This window comes from Coregonus lavaretus (genome assembly GCF_964263955.1).
Source record: "Coregonus lavaretus genome assembly, contig: HAP1_SCAFFOLD_2720, whole genome shotgun sequence".
NCBI classification, from domain to species: Eukaryota; Metazoa; Chordata; class Actinopteri; order Salmoniformes; family Salmonidae; genus Coregonus; species Coregonus lavaretus.
Genome location: NW_028165421.1, coordinates 22,922 through 43,257, shown reverse-complemented (window position 1 = coordinate 43,257; position 20,336 = coordinate 22,922). Strand labels below are relative to the sequence as shown.

The following is a 20,336-nucleotide window of genomic DNA, read 5'->3' as shown; positions in this document are numbered from 1 at the left end:
GAGGTCTATGAGAGTGTTGAATTACGTGAGGCTTATTTGATCATTCGTTTAGGCTTATACAAATGAATTTATATAAGTGGATGCAGGTGGCATTCCGGCAAACGACTTAAGCCTTGTTCACATTAGGAGTTTGAAGTGATTTAAATCCTATTTTTTCGCATATCCGATTCGAAATCGGTTCATTTTCCTGCAGTCTGAACAACCAAAAAGCACATGGAATCGGCTATTTCAAGCCACATTTCAAACCACCTTTGTAGATACAAATCTGATTGCTGGCCATGTGACTTGTCTGAAAGGTCAAATCTGATTTATCTTAAAGGGAGCCCAAATTGAAGTTCCCGATTATAAGTACTTGGGTATTTTGATTGACGATAAGCTCTCTTTTAAAACACACATTGAAAAACTGAGAAAAAAGCTGAGAATTAAGATTTATTTATTTTATAGAACTAAATCCTGCCTCACTTTTGAAAGTAGAAGGAAGATTGTTCAAACAACGCTTCTCCCATTACTTGATTATAGTGATATAATCTACATGCATACGGCAGCCTCTGTTTTAAAACCTTTAGACTCAGTCTATCACTCACCACTGCGTTTTATCACTGGGGACAGATTTCGTACACATCACTGCATTTTGTATAGTTCTGTTGGCTGGGAGTCTCTGACTACCAGAAGGGGCCAGCTTTGGCTACTTTTTGTATATAAAGCGGTTCTTCAGAGACTCCTCCACTTATTTTATTTTAAAGGGAGCCCAAATTTAAGTTCCCCATTATAAGTACTTGGGTATTTTGATTGACGATAAGCTCTCTTTTAAAACACACATTGAAAAACGGAGAAAAAAGCAGAGAATTAAGATTAGTTTCTTTTATTTTTAATTGTTTTTAGGGGGTAGACCAGCTTTAATATTGCAGATAGATTGTAACTTCCATCAATGTAATTGTCTGCATCACTTCCAATCCCCTATATGTTTTTTCCCCCTCGCATATATATATATATATATATATATAATATTTTTCCCTTTATTACTTTCCAACCCCACCACCCCTTCCCTAATTGGAGTAAACTAGTGAACAACAATGGACACAGTCAATTTTACAATAATTATATTTTGTTTGTTTTTACTCCTGAACTTCCTCTACCCTCAATCTCTCCGATCATTTTCATGATGTCCATCTGGTTTGCTTCTATATGCCATATCTTTCTAACTGTGGTCTTTCACAAAAGCTTTCTTTTATATAAATAAATCCTGCCTCACTTTTAACATTGTTTCCACGTCATTTCATCCGCCAAAATGTGATGAAGTTGACTCACCGTGGAAAACTGATTGCATTTGAAAAAAAGTAATCAATTTAAGGGCATTTAGTCATTTTTCACCCAACTTTTAACCTAAATCCAATGACATGGTGAAATGTTTTATTGATTTCACATTGAATTCATGTTAGTTGACAAAATCAAATTTATATCAAAACTAGACATTGAACTGACTTCTGTGCCAGTCGGTGCAGTTTACGATGAGGGAGGATGATCATTGTTTTATGAGCATGGCCTTATTTCTATTACAGCATATTGGATGACAGTCATTCATATTCCATTCACCCAGCTCAATGTAACGTCGATAGGTTTAGGCTACTACATGATACTCTAATTTTCCCGGTACCCATCATGAGGTTGCTACAACCTAGTCAATTAATTAAAGTTTACAATGTTGGTGCAACAGGTTGAGAGAACAGTGACACATTCAATACCTCTTGCCTGCATCTAGCTGATCTAGGGTGTAATCATTAGTCCAACAGTTGCAAATGAGAGATTCTGTTGGACAAATTCAGGTACAGTGGGGAAAAAAAGTATTTAGTCAGCCACCAATTGTGCAAGTTCTCCCACTTAAAAAGATGAGAGAGGCCTGTAATTTTCATCATAGGTACACGTCAACTATGACAGACAAATTGAGGAAAAAAAATCCAGAAAATCACATTGTAGGATTTTTTATGAATTTATTTGCAAATGATGGTGGAAAATAAGTATTTGGTCACCTACAAACAAGCAAGATTTCTGGCTCTCACAGACCTGTAACGTCTTCTTTAAGAGGCTCCTCTGTCCTCCACTCGTTACCTGTATTAATGGCACCTGTTTGAACTTGTTATCAGTATAAAAGACACCTGTCCACAACCTCAAACAGTCACACTCCAAACTCCACTATGGCCAAGACCAAAGAGCTGTCAAAGGACACCAGAAACAAAATTGTAGACCTGCACAAGGCTGGGAAGACTAAATCTGCAATAGGTAAGCAGCTTGGTTTGAAGAAATCAACTGTGGGAGCAATTATTAGGAAATGGAAGACATACAAGACCACTGATAATCTCCCTCGATCTGGGGCTCCACGCAAGATCTCACCCCGTGGGGTCAAAATGATCACAAGAACGGTGAGCAAAAATCCCAGAACCACACGGGGGGACCTAGTGAATGACCTGCAGAGAGCTGGGACCAAAGTAACAAAGCCTACCATCAGTAACACACTACGCCGCCAGGGACTCAAATCCTGCAGTGCAAGATGTGTCCCACTGCTTAAGCCAGTACATGTCCAGGCCCGTCTGAAGTTTGCTAGAGTGCATTTGGATGATCCAGAAGAGGATTGGGAGAATGTCATATGGTCATATGAAACAAAAATAGAAAATGTTGGTAAAAACTCAACTCGTCGTGTTTGGAGGACAAAGAATGCTGAGTTGCATCCAAAGCACACCATACCTACTGTGAAGCATGGGGGTGGAAACATCATGCTTTGGGGTTGTTTTTTTGCAAAGGGACCAGGACAACTGATCCGTGTAAAGGAAAGAATGAATGGGGCCATATATCATGAGATTTTGAGTGAAAACCTCCTTCCATCAGCAAGGGCATTGAAGATGAAACGTGGCTGGGTCTTTCAGCATGACAATGATCCCAAACACACTGCCCGGGCAACGAAGGAGTGGCTTCGTAAGAAGCATTTCAAGGTCCTGGAGTGGCCTAGCCAGTCTCCAGATCTCAACCCTATAGAAAATCTTTGGAGGGAGTTGAAAGTCCGTGTTGCCCAGCGACAGCCCCAAAACATCACTGCTCTAGAGGAGATCTGCATGGAGGAATGGGGCAAAATACCAGCAACAGTGTGTGAAAACCTTGTGAAGACTTACAGAAAACGTTTGACCTGTGTCATTGCCAATAAAGGGTATATAACAAAGTATTGAGAAAATTTTGTTATTGACCAAATACTTATTTTCCACCATAATTTGCAAATAAATTCATTAAAAATCCTACAATGTGATTTTCTGGAAAAGTTTTTCTCATTTTGTCTGTCATAGTTGACGTGTACCTATGATGAAAATTACAGGCCTCTCTCATCTTTTTAAGTGGGAGAACTTGCACAATTGGTGGCTGACTAAATACTTTTTTTCCCCACTGTATGTTTATCCATGTTTCGTTCTGTTTAAGAAACGTTTTAACAGAATCGGCGGAATGAATACGCCCCTGATCATTTACAAACAGTTGACTTTCATAGCAGCCAAATAAAAACAGCATGATCACTTTGCTCGTTGTAGATATAATTCCTTCTTGCAACTATCTACGTGCTCTCCTTGCACCTTTCCCTTCTCTTGTGGACTTCAATACACAACACATAAGCAGTCTGTGACCAGGCGAAAAAACCTTTCCAAGCCAAACCTTCATATCATGACCGCTAACCGCTACACACAGCCTACATCTTTGTCACATCATAGTCCACTAGAAGTAACGCGTTAGTAAACCCGTTACAATCATGCAGTACAGTGTACAGTCAGAAAGCAGTTTAGCAGTTACACCGGCGGGCCCGTGGCAATAAATAAATACAAACTTGACTTGGAAGAGTTCCAGTGTTAGATAGCCAGCTAGGTAACATAGCATCCCTCTCTGTTTGAGCTAGATGTTTGAGTAGGCTAAACTAGCTAGCTGCATTTGCTAGTTAAAGTGAACGTAAAAAAAAAAAACTACCAAATATAGCTCTCTCGCTTCACCTTGATTTTGGAAGAAATTAATTTGTTCAAAACTGTTGAACTATTGTCTCTCTCTTTGAGTCAACTACTCCCCACAATGTGGGCACTGCAGTGCTAGCTAGCTGTAGTTTATGCTTTCAGTACTAGATTCATTCTCTGATCCTTTGATTGGGTGGACAACATGTCAGTTCATGCCGCAAGAGCTCTGATAGGTTGGAGGATGTCCTCCGGAAATTGTCATCATTACTGTGTAGGTCTATGGAAGGGGGTGAGAACCATAAGCCTCCTAGGTTTTGTATTAAAGTCAATGTACCCAGAGGAGGACAGAAGCTAGCTGTCCTCCGGCTACACCATGGTGCTACCCTACAGAGTGCTGCGGAGGTTACTGTAGATCTTCATTGCAAAACAGTGTTTTAATTATTTGGTGACATGTGAATATATTTAATATAGTTTTATCTACAAAGGATAACTAATGTTTCACTTTATTTTTTTAATGAAATTCACTGAGGATGGTCCTCCCCTTCCTCCTCTGATGAGCCTCCACTGGTCTGTGCCCAGTGGGATGTGTGGAAAGAATTTCAGTACATCTCAACCTGAAAACACATATTAGATCTGTATACAGAATGTACAGAAGGCACACACCCATGCTCCCAGTGTGGCAAGACCTTTCTGCAGCTGGCCAAGTTAAATGAGCACCAGGTAGTTCACACAGGGGAGAAGCTATTAACGTGAGATTTGTGGAGCTAATTTCAGCTTTAAGGAAAGCCTTGCAAGACACCATCAAATTCACACAAAGAAGAGGCTGTACAGTTGTGAGATGCTAACCTCTCACCGTTACCAATAACAGGGGAGGTTAGCATGTCTTGGGAGTATGATCTTTGACCCTCTAACTTTCTCACTCATCATTATTCACAATTCATTCAAGATTATCCGTAATCATGGTAGAATACTTATGAATGTAGAAGTGATAATGTAAATGTTATATAATGTAGAAGTGATAATGTATAAACATTCTATTCTTATTTACGATAAAAGTGACTCCAAAATGGCACAACACATTATTTACCATTCTATTGGGCACAAAATAATCTCAAACACAACCAAAACGAACTGCAAATGCATCCTATAAGTTTGTAGAGTCATAAGCTTTGATGTATTCATTGCGTGCTAGGAATATGGGGCCAAATACTAAACTTTTGACTACTTTATAAGTATCTTTAGGGCTGTAAATGTTGACCCCTAACTTTTTGAGATCGAGTATTACTTGTTAAACAAAATCTTTCTCTGAGCAATTGTATTAGTATAAAATAATATAATTTCAAAATAAAATTAGCATTCAATATAGCTCAGTATGAGTTATGTATTTTATACAGTCATTATTACAGACCCCACTGAATGTGGAAAGACTTTTCATTACACAAGCTATCGCACAAGGGTAACGGAGAAACTCAAGGAGCGAGACAAGCAAAACCGACCAACCAAAACCATTCAGTTGTGAGATATGTTTGAAGGGCTTCAGCTCCATCAGTTCTCTGAAAATACATGGAAAACTTCACAGGAGAAAACATACACATTTGTTTCACATGCGGAAAAACTTTTCTCCATAAAGCTACTTTTGAATATCACCAGATATTACACACGGGAGAGAAGCCCAATGTTTATGGCTATTGGGGAAAGAGATTTATTACAAAACAATCTCTTAAGATACATGCGCTGATCCATACAGGTGAGAAAACCACACAAGTGCAGTGATTGTGGGAGACTTTCAACTCATCAGTGTTCTCAAAAGGCATATGAGCGAGTCCATGAGAGAAGCCTTTCAGCTGTGACGTCTGCGGGAGAAGATTCTGCCAAGCCATTCATGTCGTAGCCAACATGCAAGTGCACACAGGAGTCAGACCATACTCATGCAAAAGATGTGGAAAAGGCTTTTATGATTAAAGACACCAAAAAAAACAACTGTCAGTAGCTACCGTTAATCTTCCTACCGCTCTTTCAGATGTAGGAAATGAGAAGAGAGTTCATGCCAACCTGAATAACTTGGGCATCTAATAACTGTTCACCAGTCAATGCTGAGAAATTGTTCTTTTTAGTTTTTAATTGGATTTCCCAAATTATTCCATACATCTTGGTATGTAAATGATTTATACTCTGATGATCACGTCGCTGATAAAAAGTGATTCATAAAAAGAATGTTTTGCTGTTAATAAATAATGTTTTTGTGTTTGACAAAGTTTACAAAAAATCTGCAATAAGACAATGATACTGTTACAATATTGCATTTTGTGTGTCTCTGTTGTAGTAGTCCTTTCTTATTGAGGGTCTCTATGACTTTGCCTTTCAGACTGTAGGATAGAAGTTGTCTCCTCTCCAGAGTGTTGCCTCTTCTGGTGGCGTTTTCTGTCATTAATTTGGGAGAAGCTTTGTCCACAGTCTGAGCAGCGATACGGTTTCTCTCCAGTATGAATTCTCATGTGTATTGTAAGAGAGTTCTTTTGGAAAAATCTTTTCCCACAGCAGGAGCACTGGAAAGGTCTCTCTTTATTATGCACCCTTCTCACATGAGTCATCACGTCACATGAACGAGAAAAAGTATTTCCACATTCCAAGCAAGGATAGGCTGCTCTTTCTCCAGAGAGTTTGAACTTGTGTGCTTTCTTGTGACACTTAAATGTTTTTTCAAGTGCAAAACTCTTCCCGCAATCAGTGCAGTGGTATGGTTTCTCTCCAGTGTGCATTCGCTGGTGCCCTTCCAACTGTTGCATATTTGTAAAACCCTCCCCACAGTCAGTGCAGAGGTATAGTACACTTCCAGTGTGTGTTCTTTGATGTCTTTCAAACTTTGTCTTGTTTAAGAAACACTTTCCACAGTCAGAACAGTGGAGTGCCAGGTCTCCAGTATGTACTGGAAGGTGTGATCTTAGTTTTTCCATGTCAGGAAATCTTTTATCACACCTTGAACAGTGGTAAGGTTTCTTTTCCATGTGTGTTAGTTGATGTTTTATAAACCTCTGCCTTCCCACAAAACTTGTGTTGCAGATAGAGCAGTGGTAAGGCTTCTCACCTGTATGAGTTTCTTGCGGAAGGTATGCATTTTCTTCAGCATGTACATGCATGTGTGTTTTTAGATCTTCTGGTTTGGAGAAAAGTTCCTCACAATGATTGCAGTGGAAGTATTTCCCTTTCATATGCTTTCGCTGGTGGTGTCTTTTCAAATGATACGATTGAGAATAACTTTTGTCACAATCAGGGCATTGGTGAGCCTTCACCCCTGTATGTGTTAGCTGGTGTGACTTAAGACGATCTAATCGACCGAAACCTCTGTCGCAATCAGGGCAGTGGTAAGGCTTCTCTCCAGTATGTGTTCGTTGGTGTCTTTTAAGATCCCCCACTTGTCGAAAGCTCTTCCCACAGTCGGAGCACTGGTTCGTTTCGGAGCAGTGGGAAGGCTTCTTCCCTGTATGCGTTTCTTGCTGAAGGTATGTCTTTTCTCCAGCATGTACATGCATGTGTGTTTTTAGATCTTTTGGTTTGGAGAAAAGTTCCTCACAATGATTGCAGTGGAAGTATTTCCCTTTCATATGCGTTCGCTGGTGGTGTCTTTTCAAATGATACGATTGAGAATAACTTTTGTCACAATCAGGGCATTGGTGAGCCTTCACTCCTGTATGTGTTAGCTGGTGTGACTTAAGACGATCTAATCGAGCAAAACTTTGTTCACAATCAGGGCAGTGGTGAGGCTTCTCTCCTGTATGTGTTCGTTGGTGTCTTATAAGATCCCTCACTTTTCTAAAGCTCTTACCACAGTGGAAGCAGTAGTGTGGCTTCTCTCCTCCAGGACTGAAACCCTCGATCCACTCATCAGTGCCACCATTCTCTTGGGGCTCCTCTTCATTCTCCTGCGTTGTTTGGGGTTGTTGTGGTCTTTCTGAGTTTTGATTCTTCTTCTCTGATTGGCACTGGGCATTGGCCGGGCATTGCTGTTTGCTATGTGAAAGCACACGCTCTACATTTGCTGCACTGCTGGCAGCTTTGAAGGTATGCTCCAGCAGGTCCTGTTGCTTTTTCACAAGTTCAGTTTGACGAATGCGTGTGACAGCTTTATCCAGTGTTATTTCTGGGTCCATTTGTAATTGCTTGGACAGTCTTTTGTCATGTAAGCCCATGACTAGTCGGTCTCTTATCATCTCACTGAGCAGAGCTCCATAACCGCAATGTTCTGACAAACAATGAAGTGCAGTGATAAAATCATCAGCTGTCTCTCCTGCTTCTTGTTGTCTTTGGTTGAATTTAGTTCGTTCTAATATTACATTCCTCCTAACTGCCAAATGTCCATCTTGCTTCTCATAATTAGAACTGTGGAAGTGTTCCTGCTCGATCAGGTTGTCTTCTTGCAGGTCTTCTGGGGTGTCCATCTCCTCTGCCTGGAAATACATTTAAAATAGCATCATTACTAGTTGGCCTATCATCTGCTCTCTAAAACAACATTCATTTTGTAATAGATAAAATAGCCTACTTTTCATTACGGTTAAAGTCCAAATTAGAATAGATAGCATATACAAACAGCTAAACAAATAACTGAGGTCGACATCTTTACAGTAGTAGCTCGGTCTAATCATTTGAAATACCTAGCAGTATCAACATGATAATGATGATTTATTTGTCATTAGGTCTAGAGAGCACCATGATATAGCATATTGATTACATAGGCTTGTGACCTAGGCTAGAGAAGGTAGTAGTGGGCATTGCCATGTAAAAAGCCCCATGAGCATTAGCATGTGAAGTGTCAAATTTGGTGTCAAATGAAAGAGTATATTTTTGAGAAATTGAGGCATATCAAATGTTCAACCATATTCCATCCTAAAAATTAGGAATAAGGAAAGGCTTTGATTTCTGGTGTTGGATTCTAGCTTGAAATATACTTATTTATGTTACCATACTAGAATGTATTGATTACATGTATAATAAATGTATATGTTGGGGGTCAATGAAGGGTGAATAGGAACTCTGTGTATGGAAAGTTACTGAGTGTGACAAGGGAAAGTGCAGAACGTTCATATTCTGTTCAAACATGATGTTGCTGAATATTAATATTCCGAAGGAAGGAGGCAAAGACCAACAGTCTAGTTTCAGTTCCTGATAAGGCAGGCCAGTTGCTGTGGAATTAGGACCATGAGGGATGTGGATCTCAACTTGAGATAAGGTCAACAGTTGAAGAGAGAAGACATGGCTGGGAGGGGGGGCCACAGGGGCCCACCCTGAATACCATCTGATTACAGTCCTATCTCACACACACTTCCATGCCCATAAGGATCCTAGACGTAGGCAGGCCATGACAATACCAGTAAGAGGAACCTACTGTGTTTCTGCCTAACAACAGAGAAGGATTGGTTATCTTAGACATGAAAGGAGATGACTCCACCTAAATCGGAAGGTATAAATATATGCTTGTGTGACTTGTATGTTGTGTCTGCAGCTAAAGCGCCATAGTGGGTTGAATAAACGTTGAGTTTCTACTCTTTTTGTTCAGAACCTAACAGTTGGCGTTGTCGGCAGGATTCACCACGATTTACAGTCAAACTGGAGAGTACGAATTAGTGGAGCAGGAGCCGGCACCAAAAACAAGGTAGGCACAGTTCCTACACCTGTTACCACTCATTCTGACATCTTGGGGAGATGAGTCGTAGGCTGAATACACATTATAGGATTCAGTAGTCCCATTGTGTTATGACTGGTCGTAGAGATATGGTGTAGAGTAGGTTCCATAAGGATAGGTCCCGAGTGGGGTTGGTTCCCTGCGAGATCCGTAAGTGGGACGAAGGTCCCAGGGGGGTAAGAGCCCCAGCCGTGGTGACCATAAGGCCGTAAAGGCTGTGTATGGATAAATTGTCATGCTTGTGTACTAGTACGGTAGGTTTTAGAGAAGTAGGCAATGTAGAATGAGAAAGGCAGGAAGTGCACTCTGTGGAGAATAAGAGATCTGAGGATATCTGTGCTTAAAGATTAAACATTGTCAGTAAGTGGGAATGTGGATGGCGATAGAAGGTTGCCTGTAAGTTCTGGAAGGCAGCCCCCTCCATGATTATAAAAGTGAAAGGACATTAGAACGTTGTTTGAAAGTGATTAATGTGTATTAGCAGTAGCAATAAGAGGAGAGGTTGGTTTATGCTCAATTGGGGCGGGGAACCGTGATGGATTATGTGGAAATAGGAGGACAACTGTGTAATTTTGCTACAGAGTGTTGGCGGGAACAGAGATATTTACGTCAAGAGACTGGACTAAAACCCTTCCCGTACTACACATTAGTCGTCCATCTGTGGTGAATTGGCATACAATACAGTGTCATCCAGCACCAAAACTGTTCGGACAAGTGACAAAATGATTAAGCGCTTACACTGTTACTACTCTCCGAGGGAGTGGGTATCTACCTCGGGAAAGTCATTAATAGAGGGCAATTGTTACAACCGTGGGTTCAGAAACCTAAACACCGTTGGGGGTGGCGCAGAGCCAATAACTCCCAGAGCGGGGAGAGTATTACCAAAGCTTTAAAAGAGCTGGAAAAAGGAGTACGATCAGCACCAATAATCAAATAAGTGATGGGGAAAGGTTGCCAAATTAGACAAAATTGGTACACATTATCCCGTGGATGGACAGTTTAAATGCAGCCAAGAGTGTATGGATGCCAAAATCCCTCCTGAGATGTGTGCAAACCTGGTGGCCAACTACAAGAAACGTCTGACCTCTGTGATTGCCAACAAGGGTTTTGCCACCAAGTACTGTCATGTTTTGCAGAGGGGTCAAATACTTCTTTCCCTCATTAAAATGCAAATGAATTTATAACATTTTTGACATTCGTTTCTGGCCATTTTGAGAACAGCGCAAACTGGCTCTAACCAGAATAGAAAGAGGAGTGGGAGGCCCTGGTGCACAACTGAGCAAGAGGACAAATACATTAGTGTCTAGTTTGAGAAACAGGCGCCTCACAGGTCCTCAACTGGCAGCTTCATTAAATAGTACCCGCAAAACACCAGTCTCCACGTCAATAGTGAAGAGGCGACTCCGGGATGCTGACCTTCTAGGCAGAGTTGCAAAGAAAAAGCCATATCTCAGACTGCCCATCTTAATCTTTTATTTTTATTGGCCAGTCTGAGATATGGCTTTTTCTTTGCAACTCTGCCTAGAAGGTCAGCATCCCGGAGTCGCCTCTTCACTATTGACGTGGAGACTGGTGTTTTGCGGGTACTATTTAATGAAGCTGCCAGTTGAGGACCTGTGAGGCACCTGTTTCTCAAACTAGACACTAATGTATTTGTCCTCTTGCTCAGTTGTGCACCGGGGCCTCCCACTCCTCTTTCTATTCTGGTTAGAGCCAGTTTGCGCTGTTCTGTGAAGGGAGTAGTACACAGCGTTGTATGAGATCATCAGTTTCTTGGCAATTTCTCGCATGGAATAGCCTTAATTTCTCAGAACAATAATAGACTGACGAGTTTCAGAAGGAAGTTATTTGTTTCTGGCCATTTTGAGCCTGTAATCGAACCCACAATTGCTGATGCTCCAGATACTCAACCAGTCTCAAGAAGGCCCGTTTTATTGCTTCTTTAAATCAGCACAACAGTTTTCAGCTGTGCTAACATAATTGCAAAAGGGTTTTCTAATGATCAATTAGCCTTTTAAAATGATAAACTTGGATCAGCAAACACAACATGCCATTGGAACACAGGACTGATGGTTGCTGATAATGGGCCTCTGAACGCCTATGTAGATATTCCATTAAAAATCAGCCGTTTCCAGCTACAATAGCCATTTACAACATTAACAATGTCTTCACTGTATTTCTGATCAATTTGATGTTATTTTAAATGGACATATTTTTTAGATTTTCTTTCGAAAACAAGGACATTTCTAAGTGACCCCAAACTTTTGAATGGTAGTGTATATCTGGCCTCTGTGCGGTCGATTGATGGTTTCTATGTGGGAGGAGACGTAGGAGGCCACATCTCACAACTTCCTAGTAGATACCGGTGCTCAAATATCACAGATTCCTTACGATGAGAAATTGGCTAAATTCGCGACAGGAAAAAAAGTATCACCATTCAGCTGGGTAACGGGCGGAATCGAAAACAATACAACTATTATCCATGTCCTTGACCATAGTACCAGTAACAATCCCAGGCTCATTTTACATGGTGACGGGTGTGGAACCAATTTTGGGGTTGGATAATCTCTGTGAAATGCCAGGGGAGTGGATTCTCAAAGTTAACAAATTCAAATTGGCAGTACGGACGGCGAAAGAAGAGCAATTGTTGTTTCAGGGTCATCCACTATTGGCAACAGACGCATTAGATTGTGGTCTGATTAAAGGCTGCAAGCCTGTTGTGGTGGAGGGAGATCAACCGCCACCGATGAAGCAATACCCTATTAAACCGGAGGCGGAGGATCTTCCAATATTACTAGAGCGAGGCATAGCGGTACAAGGACAAGCCCGATGCAACAGCCATGTGTTTCCAGTAAAGAAAGGACTAAAATGGCGTAATATAGTGGATTTTCGCGGCATAAAACAAACATGCAGTGAAAATCACACCAGTAGTAGCGGATTTGGCAGACCTTTTGGTATCTATTCCCTCAGACTCAGAATGGTCCAGCGTGCTTGACATGAAAAACTGACTTTCGTTAGTGCAGGTGGCTGAAGAGTCACGACACTGGTTCGGATTTTGTTGTCAAGGGGAGCAGTATATGTGGGCGAGGGCACCAATGGGATTTACAAACAGTCAAACTTTTAAAATAATCGCAAAAATGGTGTACATTTGAGGGTTCCGTATTGGTACAGTACATAGATGATTTGTTGTTGGCGTCAAAAGACGAAGAAACTCATATGCGAGACCTTACCACATTAGTAAACTATTTGGCAGAGCAGGGTCACAAAGCATCATATAAGAAAGCCCAATTGGCAAAACATGAGGTAACATATCTGGGGGTTTCGATTTCAAAAGGCACGAAGCACACACGCGATCAAGTAGAGACAATGCATTCTCTGGCACGATCAAACACTCCTCGCACACTCAATTTTGTGAGACATTTTATTCCATCATTTTCTGAAATTGCTGAGCCATTTACAGAATTGACGAAAGGGGGGAAGCGTCCCCATGAAAGAATAGAGAGTGGAGTCAAGAGTGTGAGGAGGCGTTCGTCGAGTTAAAGAAGCAATTGTGTCAAGTGCCAGCATTGGGGTTACCAAACCTAAAATATCTGCAGAGCAGACGAAGCGGCAGCCTTAGTAAGAGTAGATTCCACTGTAAACAAGCAGTTGGGTGGGGTCTAGGAGCTACTTTAACTGCCATAGTATGTGTCAGTCACTGTAACGGTCAATGCCCCATGTAAGAGGGATAGATTGACAAACCGCATAGAATTGGTGGCCAAATACGAAGACATGTGAGTACATTGGGGTAAAGTCAGGACTAACGCCATGGAGACCAGAGAGGTCACTAATCACAAAGGCACAATGATCTGGGTGGAGCCACATGATAAAAGGACTAGTAAATTGGACATAGGCTGTTCAGAACAAGGTGTAATATTGATACAGAAAGGAGTATGGAAGGAAAGTAATGGCACTGAGAGTAAGAAATTAAACTACATTTTCTCTCCTGCCTCAAATGGACATAATGTGCCAGGGTTCTTGATCAGCTGAGGGTCCGTTAATAACTTTAAGACTAGTGCTACCACAACCTAAAAAGCCCCAATATGTTGAACACGTTGACACCCTTGCTGACGATGGTACAGCAAAGGATGGTGTGGGGGAAGTGCTATCGCGTAAGAGTTTCTATTCACCAGTGATGCCCTATAGTACTGCAACTAAAGGAGTGAAGTAGTCAGGGAAGGTTTTAGACACCAGCAGACCATTAGGAGTGAACATGGGAACCAAACTATTCTCACGGTCAAGCTTCAGGGGGAAGAAGAGGTATATGAGCAGATAAAGGCATACTTACAAACTCGTTTAGGGGCTGAACTAGTGACAGAGACAGAAATGAATCCATGTAAATTATATGATGGGGGAGTCATGGGGTCAGTCCTATGTAGTGTTAGTGGCAGATTCGGGCAGGACCGATATCAGTGCATTCTATGGAGTCCCAAAAACCAAGGCATTAATGTTACAGGGAATTGGGAGAGAATAATTGAATGTGATCTGCATGGCTCATAGCTTATAGAAGTGGGTAATAAAGTCTCTGGGGAACGATACCACTCCTCTTTGTGTACTGGTACAGGGGATAGCTCACAGTAGAGGAAAGACAGCTAACTGCGCACAAAATTGAGACTACTATGAAGATAAGTTGAACGACACGCATACCAGGATCATTTGTATTTATTATGGATCCCCATTAGCTTCTGCCTTGGCAGCAAAAATTAAGGCAGTTATACAATTTTTAAAACATTACAAATACATTCACAACAGATTTCACAACACATTAAGAGTGTGCCCTCAGACCACTATTCTACTACCACATATCTATAACACAAAATCCATGTGTACGTGTGTGTATAGTTCGTATCGTGTGTGTGTGTGTCTGTGCCTGTGTTTGTGTCTGTTCACACGGTGGTGGTAGCAGAGATAGTGTTTCAGACGCTATTATGCATTTTTAGTGAGGGGTTCATCGAGGAAGGCAAACTCTTGAAAGACTAGCCACAGTTCCCTGTTTACAGGAAGCCACCTCACCCGAAGGGTAGTTCTGTGTTAGTAGCCACGCATCTCCTGCAGTGTGTGATTAAGAAACATGTGACTCAGAGTTTTGTACGGTTGGACACTCCCAACGCCACTAATCTCTCCACCATTCCTAACAGCCAGCAAACACTTGACATACCTCCCAGAAGATTGGGACCAACTGATGGTAAAAGGAAAGTGTCAGAATGTCGCTGCTTATCAACCGTTGGGACCCATGGTTTACACTGTAGCGAGGGTATTTACAAAGGGGTTGGATGTAGATCGGCCTTGGGATGAGAGATGCGTTTCTGTATTATGTCATGTTTCATGTTTTGTGTGGACCCAAGGAAGAGTAGCTGTTGCAACAGCTAATGGGGATCCTAATAACATACCAATACCTAACCTGAGCCCAGGGAAGTATTATCCACTGATACCGACTGTAGCAGGACATAGGATGACGTTGGAAATGTTGGTGGCAAGGAGGCTGGGTAGGATTTGGGAAACCGGTAGGGAGCATTTGAAAGATTCAGTCTTAGACCTATCGCTGAGCCACCATGACAATGGGAGATCAGGGGCAGGAGACAGATTCAATGCAATAACTATTCTCACGGCGGTATCTGTAGGGACAGCAACCAAAGGAGCGGTAGGAGTGGTAAAGAATACTATAGTAACAGCAAGGAACTGGACTGAGGAGTATCTTGAAGTGAGGAGTATCTTGAAGTGAGGAGTATCTTGAAGTATGCAGCATGGGCAGTGTTAGTGGTAGCAGGGGAAACCTTGTTAGCATTGCTGGGATATCATCTCCTGAAGGCGTTGATGCTGAAATGTGTATACAGTGCCAATTTACCTCAAGATGGGGTACAGTTGATTAAGGCCACCGCACATGTATATCGGATGGCCATGGAGGAAGAAGGAGGAGACGGGGGGGCGAAGTGAGGATGATATGGCATGGGAACACCTCCTGTAAACCTGCAGCCTGAGGGGGAAGTCTGGGTACAAGCATGAAGTGTATAGAGCCTTCATTTTTGTGGACCCAAGCAGAACAGTATCCCGAAGGTATAGAGCCAGGCTAAGGGAGAGTGGGAATCGTCATGTTATCAAACTTCGGTTTATGCCATATATGATTATGCATAGCCTAACGCATTACTAATACTTGTCATATTTTGTGTTTTCTTTTTCTATCACTCTCTTAGGAACCTGAAGGAGGAAAAAGTCAAAAGCTCCAGCTGAAATGTCATTATCAGTTGTACAATAGGAGGGCTGGTGGCAGATAGAGGGGGAAGTAAGAGTGTGGTTATAATTGAGGCCAGGGCCTTATGCCATGGTAGCAGATTATATAGCCAGAGGCCATAAATCTCAGAGGTGTGAACATATAGTTCAGCTGGTAGAGCACGGCGCTTGTAACGCCAAGGGAGTGGGTTCGATCCCCGGGACCACCCATACACAAAAAAATGTATGCACGCATGACTGTAAGTCGCTTTGGATAAAAGCGTCTGCTAAATGGCATATTATATTATTATTATATAAATCAAATGTGGCAATATGAATCATGTTTTCTTTTTTGTTAATTTCTAAGTAATTTCTAAGTTTATATAATGTTGAACAGTATGGAGTTATTATTCAAAAAAGGGGCTGTTGGATTCTAGCTTGAAATATACTTATTCATGTTACCATACTATAACTTATTGATTACATTACATGTATAATAAATGTATATGTTGGGGGTCAATGAAGGGTGAATAGGAACTCTGTGTATGGAAAGTTACTGAGTAAGACAAGAGGAAGTGCAGAAAGTTCATATTCTGTTCAAACATGTTGTTGCTGAATATTAATATTCCGAAGGAAGGAGGCAAAGACCAACAGTCTAGTTTCAATTCCTGATAAGGCAGGCCAGTTGCAGTGGAACTAGGACCATGAGGGATGTGGATCTCAACTTGAGATAAGGTCAACAGTTGAAGAGAGAAGACACGGCTGGGAGGGGGGCCACAGGGGCCCACCCTGAATACCATCTGATTACAGTCCTACCTCACACACACTTCCATGCCCATAAGGATCCTAGACGTAGGCAGGCCATGACAATACCAGTAAGAGGAACCTACTGTGTTTCTGCCTAACAACCGAGAAGGATTGGTTATCTTAGATATGCAAGGAGATGACTCTGCCTAGTCGGAAGGTATAAATATATGCTTGTGTGACTTGTATGGTGTGTCTGCTGCTAATGCGCCCAGTGGGTTGAATAAACTTGGTTTGAGCGTTTTCCTATTATTTGCCTTCTGTAAATTTAAGCCATTCTATTACCAAAAACCCACATATCTTTGAGGGAGAGAAATAAGAAAATATCTTAAGAGGGAGGATGGTGAAAGTTCACAGAAGTAACAAGTAAAGGTAGACCTACCAATTAGTTAAGTGTTTTTACTGATAACAATTTGGTTTATATGATTAAAATGTCATTCTGTTACCAAAATCGGTAACAGAATGACCAAAAAAATAATCAGTAACAGAATGACTGCAATTGAATTGGCTACAATGGGAATTCATAGTAGTCACAAACCACAGTTGGGTCACCTGCTACTGTCCTCCCCTCCAATGGCATACTGTTATGTTCAGCTCATAACTGAACATCCTTTATCTTTCTGTCACGTGGTGGTCAAAGCAAGATCTGGATCCCCCCCCCCCCCCCCCCCCCCCCCCCCCCCTCCCCTCTCTCCAGTTAATGTCACCTCTCCCGGCGCTTACTGACACCTACCCATGAGCCCCCTCTTTCCATTTACTGTAACCAGCCCTCTCACCCACTGAGCACCAACCGAAACCAGACATCCATGGACATTGAAAAGTAGTTGAAATTTGGTCAGTCAAAATCTGAACCAATCATAGAAGTCTGTTTCACAAGTTTGGACAGCACAGTAAAGTTGAACAAAAGTAGGGCAGAGTATAGGTCGGTACAATAGAGTTTAGTACACTAGTAGAGTACAGTATCATTTACTGTGTACTCTACTGAACTATACTGTACTCTACACTACTGTACTTTGATGTCCAAACTTGTGAAACATAGATGTTTATGATTGGTACAGATTTGGTCTGGTCCAGACCAACCAAATGTGGTCTTGTTTGGAGGCAGAACTCATTAGAATAATAGCCAGTGTGTAAAATACCCAAACATGCAAAGGAAGATATGACATGTTTCTTACCTTTGTGTTTCTATTCAGGATACATCACCATGAATAGAATGACATTCATAATTATGCATTTCTATATAGTACAAATCAGCGACCCGTAATGTCATTCTGTTACCATCATTTTGTAACCGGGTGTTAATCCACTTCACTTACTGTAGTTCAATAACCGAAATATTTTTTTTACAAACTCGAGGTTTCATATCATAGCTGATGCTGCATTCTTTCTGCAGACATCTTTGAATCTTACCTAGAGTTTTTAGAAAACGTGGTCACAAACACTGAGCGAGATTTTACTGTCATTCTGTTACCAAACTTTACATCTGCACTGTTCGAGTATGTGTTTTTGTAAAATCTTCAGTGGAAATTGTTAAAAGTTGTCCTTGTGCATAGAGTTGTATGGTTTGTTTAACGTTGCAATCAATGTTTTTTGTTTGGCATAATTTTAAAGTGAAAAATCGGGGTCTCAGCATAATTCTGTTACCTTTGAATTGCCCGGATCCTCTTCATTTCGGTTCTCCTGCATTGTTCGGGGCAGTCCTGCGTCCTCAAGTTCCGCCATTTTCTCTGGTGTGTGGGTGAAACCAGAGGCTGCAAACCAACAAAGTCTGGTGTTCTATTCTATACACAACAGTTTTGTCTGCTTTTGCAGGCAGCAAATTGAAGCTTTTGGTTAGATTTGATTTACAGTGAATATAAAAACACCATCATCTCACACGACCCTTGTTGTGCTGCTGCAAGTCTATCCACTGTCTGGTATTCCTCTTTCCACACCAGACCGTGTTGCGGTTTAAAATGAACAAGAAAAACTCAGCAAGCTATACTAAGCTATACTACCGACTGAGAACGAAATGTCGTAAAACACTTGCAGACGTTTCACTTTACGTCTGAATGCAAGAGTATTGAGTCTCTAAACCCGGAGGCGAAACATCGCGAGACTTCCGGGAACGCTTGCTAAGTAGACGAAGCTGACCAGGCCGGGGTTTGGGGTTAGAGAAGTGAAAAGTTCTTCCTTAGTTGTTAATTTTCTCAATCTAAAAGGCACAACCTAGATGTCTTCAGACTCACACGCCTTTTCTCATCAAGTAGTTCCTCCAAAACGTGTCCATTTACATCAGTCCATAACACTCCCCAGAGCGTCGAAATGTCATAAAATGCTTGCATACTTTTCACTACATCTGAATGCAGAGTATGGACAGAGAGGAAGAGGCAAAGCGAGAGGATTTACTCCGGTCAAAATCTGTCAGCGAAATATACCCTTTTTTGTATTGAGGTCTAGGAGAGTGTCGAATTACGTGATGCTTATTTTATCATTCGTTTAGGCTTTTACAAATGTACCGATATACAGTACCAGTCAAACGTTTCTTTATTTTTACTATTTTCTACATTGTAGAATGATAGTGAAAATATCAAAACTATTAAATAACACATATGGAATCCTGTAGTAACCAAAAAAAGTGTTAAACAAATAAAAATATATTTTATATTTGAGATTATTCAATTAGCCACCCTTTGCCTTGATGACAGCTTTGCACACTCTTGGCATTCTCTCAACCAGCTTCACCTGGAATGCTTTCCAACAGTCTTGAAGGAGTTCCCACATATGCTGATCACTTGTTGGCTGCTTTTCCTTCACTCTGCGGTCCGACTCATCCCAAACCATCTCAATTGGGTTGAGGTCAGGGGATTGTGGAGGCCAGGTCATCTAATGCAGCACTCCATCACTCTCCTTCTTTGTAAAATAGCCCTTACACAGCCTGGAGGTATGTTGGGTCATTGTCCTGTTGAAAAACAAATTATAGTCCCACTAAGCCCAAACCAGATGGGATGGCGTATCGCTGCAGAATGCTGTGGTAGCCATGCTGGTTAAGTGTGCCTTGAATTCTAAATAAATCACAGACAGTCTCACCATCAAAGCACCCCCACACCATAACACCTACTCCTCCATGATTTACGGTGGGAACTACACATGCGGAGATCATCCGTTCACCCACACCGCATCTCACAAAGACACGGCAGTTGGAACCAAAAATCTCCAATTTGGACTCCAGACCAAAGGACACATTTCCACCGGTCTAATGTCAATTTCTCGTGTTTCTTGGCCCAAGCAAGTCTCTTCTTCTTATTGGTGTCCTTTAGTAGTGTTTTCTTTGCAGCAATTCCACCATGAAGGCCTGATTCACACAGTCTCCACTGAACAGTTGATGTTGAGATGTGTCTGTTACTTCAACTCTGTGAAGCATTTATTTGGGATGCAATTTCTGAGGCTGGTAACTTGAATGAACTTGTCCTCTGCAGCAGAGGTAACTCTGGGTCTTCCATTCCTGTGACGGTCCTCATGAGAGCCAGTTTCATCATAGCGCTTGATGGGTTTTGCGACTGCACTTGAAGAAATGTTCAAAGTTCTTGAAATGTTCCGTATTGACCTTAAATGTCTTAAAGTAAGGATGAACTGTCGTTTCTCTTTGCTTATTT

The 20,336-nt window shown here is 41.5% G+C and overlaps 1 long non-coding RNA gene across 1 annotated transcript; it reads right to left on the bottom strand.

Annotated features, from left to right (window-relative positions):
* Positions 1–5,650: 5,650 nt before the first annotated feature.
* LOC311115884 lies at positions 5,651–18,719 on the bottom strand. Its single transcript, XR_014611320.1, has 2 exons — positions 18,346–18,719; positions 5,651–8,419 (listed from the first exon to the last, which is right to left on the bottom strand). It is a non-coding gene; the product is annotated as an uncharacterized lncRNA (long non-coding RNA).
* Between the last annotated feature and the right edge of the window lie 1,617 nt (positions 18,720–20,336).